This window comes from Varanus komodoensis, unplaced genomic scaffold (genome assembly GCF_004798865.1).
Source record: "Varanus komodoensis strain SLA01 unplaced genomic scaffold, ASM479886v1 scaffold52, whole genome shotgun sequence".
In the NCBI taxonomy this organism is placed as follows: domain Eukaryota; kingdom Metazoa; phylum Chordata; class Lepidosauria; order Squamata; family Varanidae; genus Varanus; species Varanus komodoensis.
Genome location: NW_025336114.1, coordinates 5,588,469 through 5,598,374, shown reverse-complemented (window position 1 = coordinate 5,598,374; position 9,906 = coordinate 5,588,469). Strand labels below are relative to the sequence as shown.

Sequence of the window (9,906 nt, the reverse complement as noted above, 5' to 3'; positions counted from 1 at the left end):
GGAAGGCTAAGCTACAGGAGAAGGATGTGTGATAGAAATAAATATCTATTAAGTATCTGTAAAATAAATATCTCCAGTAATTCTGGCAGAGTGGTCTTGGACCCATAAAATGTCCAATAATGAAGAACATGTACATTTCTAAAATGCCACAAAAATGGCATTCGACAGCAATTCCTCTAATATATTTGTCTGCTAAGTTGTTGCAACATCTGTGACAGATTTTAAAGCCCTCTTTAAAATATTCTTTTCCCATTTTAAGTAGTGGATCAAATGATGAAATACAAGTGGACCCTTTCAACAGGGATCTGCATAGCAGAGTGGTGCCCCCTCCTGCCAAAGTGGGGGAAACAGCCCATAAAGAAACCAAAATCAAACCATTTTGAGCAAGTACTAGAAATGTGATAACCTAAAATTGTTGATAGCAATGAATAGGAAACAATGCTTTGCACAGCAGCATTTTGCCATTCCTGCAGAGAGACCAGTTGAATGAATTTTAAAACTGACCCTAGCAAACATTTATGAATGTTCTCTCACTGATATATTTCACTGGTTTCTCTGTTTTGTAGCATGGTATATATTTTAGTTTCTTACTATATGAACCACTTGCTCAGGGCTCTGCCTTTAAAAGCAGTGCATTAATTAATGATTATTTCAATTTTTCAAAAATGGGAATGGAGAAGAAACCTGACACGGCCTGTTTAATCTGAGAATCAAAGTGCCAGCAGCTCCAAGCAGCTTGCAAAGCCAAAAGGAGTCAGGGGAGCATCTGTGCATCTCACTGCCCTGCTTGCTAGGAGTCTACTTCTGCATCTTCTCCTGGCAGCCTTTAGGCTAATAAGCAATGTGTCACTCCGGCAGATGCTGGAGCCATCTGCGATGGGAAAGCCTTGCTTGACCCACAGGACAGCAAAAGAAACCTGGCCTCAGGTTTACTCCCTGGGACATGTAAGGCTCTGCCTCTCCCACAGGACTCTGTGGCAAACTGTTGGAGCCCAAAGCAGATGCTGCCAAGTGTGTCAGTGAAACCTCATCTCCCTGCCTCTCTCATCTGGCACCCAGAGAGGCCCAGCCAAGTCCCATCATGAGGAAACACCTTTTTCCTGCCCTGTTCACCATAGCAGGGATGACTGTTGCTCAACAGGAAAAAATGTTGTATCTCGGCGGTCTATTTATAAACTCATCTGCTACTGTTGTGACAGAGGGCAGGAGCCCCGGTAGCTGTTACAGGGGCGCACTCTGGGCAGGCCAGGCTGTTTGTGTTGCAGGCCAGGCCCAGGATTTCCTGAACTGGACCTGTGGAGGAGAATCCTGTGGAAGTCAGCTGTGCAAGCAGGTAAACAAAGATCCCACCCAAGCACCTGGCCTCTCTGATGGGACATCTTCCAAAGGGAACAAATGGAACAGGTTGCTCCATGCTCTTGATGGACTGAAGCAGCTGCAGACAATTCTATGGGGTGTTGCACCAGGCTTGGTTTCACCCTTTTCTCTGGCTCATGCATCTCCTCTGGCAGCCTGATCCTCTGCACTAGCATCCCTAGACCAGTGCCCTCCAGATGTGTTGGAGCACAAGTCCCATCAGCCCCACCCAGTCCAAAATATCCAGAGGGTGCCAATTTGGAGAAGGCTGCTTAATGCTGTGCAAGAGAGAGAAATGTGGAATGTGGTGAAGAGAAAATGCAGAGCCGAGAGTGGCTCAGGTAGCTCCTTCCGCCTAGCATTAGCACAGCACTGCACTAGCAAAGCCAGTAATAATGCATAATACTACAGGGTTTTAAGGCTGGATAAAAGTAAGTAGATTAAACATCAGGGATAGGATGGCATTTTTAACTTCGGTAGCACAAATTACTGTCTGTACTTAGCAGCTGGCAAGCTGGCAACCAATCAGGACATCAATCCTTCCCCTTGGGACTTATCTTCTAAGTTGAAGTGGAGCATAGAAAGCAAAGTATAACCAGCCAAAGGTTTTTCTAGACTGTATGTAATGTTCCACAGCAGAAATTCTCCAGCTCACAGTTCTGCACAACGGCTTTCTCCAACCTGGTGCTCTCCAGATGTTTTGGACTACAACTCTCTGACCATTAGTCATGCTGACTGGGCTCATGGGATTTGAAGTCGAAAGCATCTGTGGGCACCAGGTTGACAATGGCTACTGTAGGTTGGCATTTGCATCTCTAAGGATATTTTTAACCCATATTGAAGAACTGCTTGCTAGGCATTCTTGCTAACCAAGACATCATTCACCACTCTTTGCACCTTATTTTCCCCCATCATTCCAGGCACTCAGCACTGACAGCCTCTTGGTAGCACCATCAATCTTCTGATGCACCCTGATGTACCATTTGGAAATCAATGCTCCACGCTAAAATAAGAGCCAGAAAGGCTTCTGTACTTTACTGGCCCAATATGGAACAGCATCTTTGGTCTTCTCATTAAGCCTTCTCAGGGTTCTCTTCCAGGAATCCATCCCTGATTCTTGCCAACTTAAAACATAAAACCTCTTTCCATGTTGCTTAGGCAGGCCAAATGGGCCTGCTTACCTGCTGAGTTTTCCAAGGCTGGATAATCAATAGTAGATGAATAGCAAGACAGAAGCTTCTGTGGCAGCAAATGCTACTCTTTACCCTGTGCTGCATCAGCATGTTTGCCCCTTTCTGGCTTCATCTCCCTCCACCCTTGAATGGGAAGAGGGGCTGGCAAAGCCTTATGGTGCAATCCTATGTGTGCTTAGACAGGAGAAAGCCCTAAAACTCCTAGCATGCCCCAGCCAACCGTGCCTGCAGCTGTAGTACTTCTTTCTCTCTAAATACAAATAGGATTGCACCCCTACTCTCAGCAATCAGTGGTGGGGGCTTCCACAACACATGCCATCCAGGGCACTCAGTCCTGACAGCTTAGCTGGGTCCACAATAAGGGGAATGAGCAATTTGCCAAAAGTCCTACAATACCCAGCTCTGCACAAATTGTGCCAGCCAGCCAGTTTCACACAGGTTTCACTTGTCTCTAAATATTTATATATGCCTTGAAAAGCTCTAGGATCAGAGAGGCACTGCAGGGGTTCTGCAGGAATCAAATTAGCATAGACATTGCAGTTTGGAGGCTAATCTAGTCCAGGAATCAGAAACCATTTTTTCCCACAGGGGGTTCCCTGTTGGGGCTCCCAAACCAGCGGTGGAGGAAGCCAGATCCTTCTAAGGACTCTTTTTTCTCTTTCTCTCTACCCTAAACTATTTTTCCTCTTTCTTTCTCTCTGAATTAGATGCATGAGAGAAAAAGGAAAAGTTAAGGAACTTAACTTAAAATAATCGACAACCTACAGTCTCTCACACATCATCTCTTGAAAGCACAGACCCAGAGATCTGCATTTTCAGAGCTCTTGACAATTTCTGATTCCTGCCTGGATTGGAGGAGGTAACCCCCTCTTTGCCCAAGCAGAGACGCCTGTCTAATTTTCATTTTCAAGGCCAGATCCTTGCTATCAAAACACCCTTTCTGCCTGGGACACCCTGCATGGCCTTGGTCTGGCTGATGGGGTGGGGAGACTCCAGGGATGCCATAGTGTACATGAAGCTCCTGCACCAGATGTTCGCCACTTCTAGCATAGTCAAACTCCTGCTCACTACGGGATCTACATTGCAGGATAGAACGACAGCAACCCTGACAGATGGCCACCCAAGCTCTGCTCCTTTGCCTCCAGGGAAGATGGTCCCACAGTGGACAGTCTGCTCCACTGTCAAACCAACCTGGATGCTAAATCAAAGCTGCAGTTTTTTCTTATGCTGTTGGTAAGCAGCAACAGCTCTGCTGTCAATGCTATTATATGGCATATATGAAGATGAATGGTTGGTCTTTAGCTTATCTGAATTTTATTGATATTGTTATTGTCTTATTGTTTATTCTGGATTGTAAACCACTTTGAAGAAAGACATGGCATACATTTCAAACAAATCTTGGAACAGCTAGAGTGACAGGAAGGAACAGAGAACATCTCATTTATACCAGTTTGAGGAACAGCCTGACTGTCCTCATGACTGAAAGAGCATCTGTGAGCTTGCAAAAAGAGTACTCCAGAGAGCAATTCACACAACCAGACCGATGTTCTGCAGCACCTAGACTGAGTACATCCATGTTGAGTTGGCAATGACCCACAGCATTAACTGCATGAGTACACAGAGCAGATGTGGGGCACATTCCCCCAAAGATGCCTTCCTTAACTTGGTGCCCTCTATATGTGTTGGACATCTGGAGGGTATCAGGATGAGGAAAGCAGCTATGATATGCTGTTAGAAGGAGGCACTGAACAGATAAACACAATGACAAAAAAGGGGAAGTCCACAGTGGTGCAAACCAGTATTTAGGAGAGCAGGCTGCACAGCTTATCTTTTCATAAATACTGATCTGATAACAGTCAAGCCAACGCTTCTTCTCCAGGGGAATAATTTTCATATCAGGATAGACCTGCACTTTGAGCAGGTAAACTCTTAAATGTCTGATGAAGAATCAAGTCTTGAAATGCAAAGAGATCCTTGCTTTCTTGTATGGTAGTTTTGCACAATTTTGGGCTCCCCCTTTCTTCTATCGTACCAATTCCTGTGTCTTGACATGCTGGATTCTGGTTTCAGGGGGCCAGTGCTGCATTTGCATTGCAAGTTCAACTCCCACTAGCACCCTAAAGCTTACAGAGGGGTCACAGCAGCAGCACTAACATTGTTACATGTGAGGCACATTATGAGCACCTCCTTCAGCACCTGCATCAGTTCCAGTATCAGTCCACCTGTCCAACATTTCAGGTGCCAGTTTGGTCATATGCATTGACCCCTAAATCTCCTGATATTTGTGAGCATCAGCTTAGAGCAACCTTCCCCAGCCTAGTATTCTCCATATATTTTGGAGTTCAATTTCTAAGAGCTCCATGTGGCATGGCCAATGACTAGGAATGTTTGAAGCTGTAGTGAAGGCAGCAGACTGGGGAAAGCTGCCCTGGAGTGTATTCTGTTACTTCACTTTCCTCCATCTCTAAACTGAGATAGTTGTTCCCAGCACACCCAGTGTCAGAATAGATGCACAACAATAGAAGAATGGTAGCCAATTAGGATACCAAATGGAATGGTTTTAAAGGGACAAACTGATGGAGGGTGAGGCTATCAGCTAGTCCTGGTGGTGAGATGCTGCTTCCATTATCAGGAGCAGCATTATTCCTCAGTGCTAGTTGTTGCGGAACGTGGCTAGGAGAGGGTTGTTGTACTCATGCCCTGCTTGCTGATTTCCCAGAGGCAGCCCATTGGCCAGAATGCTGGACAAGGTGGAAACTTGTCTGATCCAGCAGTGCTCTTCTGTTCTTCTGTATTGCTATATTAGAAAACATAAGAATGCCAAGGTCTCCTGCTGATGGTGCCATATGGGAAAGGCAGCTTGGAAAAGTACTGGAGGACTTCTAGCCTTAGTTGAGACATGGAAATGCCAAACATTGAATTCACCTCCCATTTGCAACCTATGTGGGAAGTACCCTTGTCAACACACAGCTGAACATTAAGAGCTTCAAAACCTTGATCTCTCAGAAGCCTCCTAAAGAAGTGCCAGGCCTGAATTATCACCAGGAAAAAACTAGTAGGCAGCTGGGCTTGGAAACAATCTGGAGAAGAAAAACTTGGTAGCAGGGATGTCTGCCGATCATTCCTGGCAGCAGGATGGGGAGGGGGGAATCCCTTTCAGGAGCTGTGCCAAGCCAAGCTGTGCCACCTACAGCCTGCCTCTCAATAGACAAGGGCATTGTGTGTTGCATCTGCTGTGCTTTTCAAGGCTTCGCCCTGTTTGGCAAACATGAGCCAATAAACCTCCTGCCCATCCGCTATAAAGGAAATCATGTGTCATTCTTTATGTTTTTGTTTATTCCCTCCCCTATCAGGACAAATTACAGCAAGGCCACCACCAGCAAGGGGCAGATGAATCACTGAGCCCGAGGATTCATGCTATAAGGAATGGAGAAACAATGGAGGACTATTTAATACTCATGAATTAAGATCAACGAATTTGTAAGGATTATAAAGGTTTAGAAGATTACGCTTCCACATACTGGTGGGGATGTCAAGGCTTATACTAGCCTTCCTCAACAAGACACCCTCCAGATGAGTCTGACTGCAACTCCCATAATCTCCAGTAGCCATGCTGGATGGGAATGATAGGAATTGTAAGCTGATGCAATTGCAGGGTGGCACAATGGAGAAGGCTGGTTTATGCCAACTTGTCTTATGAGGCAAAAGGACTGTGCTGGGTGGCCCTTGGGTTCCCACTGCTCCCTTCCTCCCTGCTGTTTTGCTTTCCTTTGTCTGTGCTGCTTTTGTGTGTACAGATTCTGGGTTTCAAAGCAGAGGCCGCCTCTTGTTCACTGTGTCTATATTACAGCCCGTTATCACAGGCAAGGCATGTCTCTGCTATGTATGTAACAACAACAACAGCCAACATTTTTGGCTTAAGCAGCTTAATCCTGCTCAGAACAAATGAGCGGTAAAGTGTGCGTGCACACACACACACACACACATCTCACACGCCATCCAGGGGGATGCTGGAACACACACTGCAATAAAACTAAAACAAAAGTCAAGGAGCTTTATTTTCCAAAGGAAGAATGAAACATATTCCTTAGTTGTTCCTTATGATTTATCCACTTCTTTAGGACTCAGAATGCCATTTGACAGTTATGACACTTATGTGACAATTATGCACACTTCTCTTCCCCACACCCTACTCCTCTTAGCACCCACAATTCCTGTCAGTTTGGCCTATTTCCTGGTAACTATTACCAGAAATGACTTAAGCCCATGTCATGCTCACAGCTTCCAACAATACACTGAGGGAGTGCTGGCCAAGGCAGCCTTAAGCTAATATTCTCTTGGCCTGTAGTGTTGACGGTGAGAAGGGGGGGGGGGCTGCTAGCTAAGCCCACTTACTGGCTTTCAAGGCTATGTGTTCCAGCATCCCCCTGAATGGAGATGCTTGAAGATGTAAGGTTAGATATCTAGTAAGCCCCAGGCTGGGGAAGGATGGCTTAAGGACAGGGGTGGAAATCCAAGGCATCCATCTCTCATCTCCTACTTTCTGACACTAACAGTCTAGTGAGGTTTTGGGTGTTACAGATAAACAGCTACAGATCTTCTGTGTATCGATTCCATGCAATCTGCCACAGAGAAAGGATTTGTACATGTAGTGAGAATGTGAGATCCACGACCTCTTGGATGAGAGGCTGCCCTACCACTAGGAAAAGTGAGGTGACTGCCTTGGGCTGGAGGCAGGAGTTCTGGAGTTCTGGGATGTGACAACAAGTTCCTGGAGGACAGAGTTATGCTTTTGGGCATATCCTGCCCCCGAAGTTGCCCCACTGCCCTGAAGAGGAGGATGCCCCATCATAAGTGCAGAAACAAGATTCAGCTTCCACACCCAGAGTGAAGAGGGTAGGATCTTGTCCCTCACCAGAGACAGCAAAATACCCAAGGGAGAACTATGAAAGCTTGCTTTGTAAAACCACTGGGTTTACATTTACAAACATCTCTTTTGCACAATAGTGATGATCTGTGCAGCCAGTCTCAGATCCCTGATGAGCTTAGCTTTATGTCACTCATACTGTTGCATTCTCATTGTACATTTTGGTTCCTATAATGGTCCTCCAAGAAAAACATCATTCTTGCTTCCTCTGGCACAGGTTGTTCGCAATGCCCAAAGTTACCTTTTGTGTAATTGGGGGCACAGGGAGCAGTTATTACTGGCAGGAAGCAGCTAACTCTCTCCTAACTTACCCTGGTTTGGAAGCCACAAAATTTCTTGGACTACAGCTCCCAGCCATCATGGCTTGGTGATGCTGGGGACTGAAGTCCAACACATCTGCAGGGCCTCATGTCTGGGAAGGCTGCCGTATGGCAGGGTGGGGAGGGGGCCTTGAAAACAGAATGATGCCCCTGCCAAACCAGGAGGCTTCTCTCTATGCTCAGTCTCCAATCTTGCTTACCCCTTTCCTTCCCCTTGTCACAACTCAAGTGCAAAGGAGACCCCAAGAAAGCAGCTGGGTGAGAAGAGGTCAAAAGACTAGTACAGCCCTAAACATAGGAGTAGGCAGGTGTGATATATAGAAATAGGAAGGGGCTGGGGAATTTGCAGCCTTCCAGATGTTGCACCCAATCTCTCATCAGTCTCAGCCAGTGTGGTAGATGGCCATGACTGATAGGAAATGTAGTCCATGGACATCTGGAAAGCCATGGGCTCCCCCAGACCTGGCTAGGGCGAGCTCTCTACCAGCAGTTGGAAGTTGGAAAGCAGCAGCCTCATAGGGAGAGCTGGCTTCTAAGTTAGGACCACAGCCCAGCTGCATCCCCAGTCTGTGATTTCTCCCAAAAGGCAGACAAGCCCTCCCATCGCCAAACTTGGCAAAGGTTTATATCCCTGCAGACTAGAGGGGATCGGGAGGCTTCCTCCTCGCCCCCCCCCCCCCCGCGATTCCCACCTATCGCTGACCTTAGGCTGAGTCAGAGTCTTTCCGAACAGACAGACACCCTGCCCTCTTGGCAGCCGCCCTTGGTGCGGAGCAGCCAGCCAAGCAGCCAGCCTGATTGTACCTTCGCTGCTTGGCAAGGCCCGCCGAACAGAATGTACCATATGGCCAAAAAAAGAAAGAAAAAGGGGGGAACCACCCACCCACCCACCGAGCCCTCCTCCCCAGCCTCTCCGGGGAGCCCCGATAGGCTGCACTCGCTGCCTCGGCTGGGAGTGACAGAGGCCGGCATCCCGCAACCCTGTGACAGCCGAGGGCTCTCCTCGTGCGCCCCCGCCCCGAAGCACCACCCGAATCCGCAGGGCAGCCGAGAGGCTCCGAGAAGCGCCGCGGAAACGGGGCTTACCCCGCTAGGCTGCCGGCGCGTCACCCGCCATCTCCTTTTCCTCAGCCTGGCCGGAGCTGTCCCTCGCCGGCCCGCCTGCTTTCCCCGAAGTTCCGCGGGCTTGCTGCGTCCACGCAGTCCCGGCCCGGACCAGGAGGATCCCCGCGCAGCCCGTCAGCCCCGCTCGCGCGCGCGCCCTCCGACGGAGCGGGCGCCCCGGTCCCTCTCCTCCTGCCGCCTTCAGCGGGTGCCGAGGAGGAAACGGCCGAATCCTCGGCTCACAATGGGAACGCCGAGCGGCGGCAGCATCCCGAACAAAGTGCCGATCCCCGGGGATGCCGACTGGGAGGGGCCGTCACGTGGGCCGCCTCGCTGCCCTCCGGGCGCACGCCCGCTCTTTATGCCGCTGCCGCTGCGAGGGAGGAGGGTGCCCGTCTGGGGTGACGTGACACGACCGCGCGCGCACCGCGCTTCGCTTCGTCTCCTGCTTTTTCCTGCTGGCTCTCCGGCCGCCACCGCACCTCGACCCTTTCTCTGAAAGTCCAAGCCCTGGCTGCGGGCGGGCGGGCGGGCGGGCAATCTGCTTATTCCAGAGAGAGACTTTCTCATCGGGGCGGGGAGGGGGCAGCTTAACTCTTCCTCCCCGGCGGAAGGGCCACTTCCATCTCCCGATGCGCAGCGATTCTCCGGTCAAGCTCTTCGGCCAGCGGCTTTCCTGCCTCCTTCTTCCCGATACGTTTCCGGGATTGGTGGGGGTGGAAGGCAGGAAATCTCTCCTCCAGCTGTTGGCTTCCTTAAGTTAATAGCAACAATGGTCTTTCGCGAGACGGGCGTGGACTGCGTGCGATGGTGAGGGTAGATTTCAAGCTTATCCAGAGGATCTTGTAAATTGCAACACGCGCGCGCGCGGACAGGCAGGCGCGCGCGCGCGTGCGCGCGGACACACACACACACACACACACACACACACACACACACACACGTCACCCGGTTAGATAAGGCAGGCAAGCTTCGGGCTTATCTGTCGGATCTAGTGAATTGTGAC

The 9,906-nt window shown here is 49.2% G+C and overlaps 1 protein-coding gene across 9 annotated transcripts in view; it reads right to left on the bottom strand.

Annotated features, from left to right (window-relative positions):
* NAV1 (neuron navigator 1) overlaps window positions 1–9,331 on the bottom strand; it is a 285,492-nt gene extending 276,161 nt beyond the window's left edge. For 4 of the 9 annotated variants that reach the window (XM_044447469.1, XM_044447471.1, XM_044447473.1 and 1 more), the window contains exon 1: window positions 8,883–9,331. The gene's annotated coding sequence lies outside the window, so the exon portion shown is untranslated. The remainder of the gene's footprint in view (window positions 1–8,882) is intronic. The other 5 variants (XM_044447472.1, XM_044447475.1, XM_044447476.1 and 2 more) reach the window with 2 other exon arrangements.
* Between the last annotated feature and the right edge of the window lie 575 nt (window positions 9,332–9,906).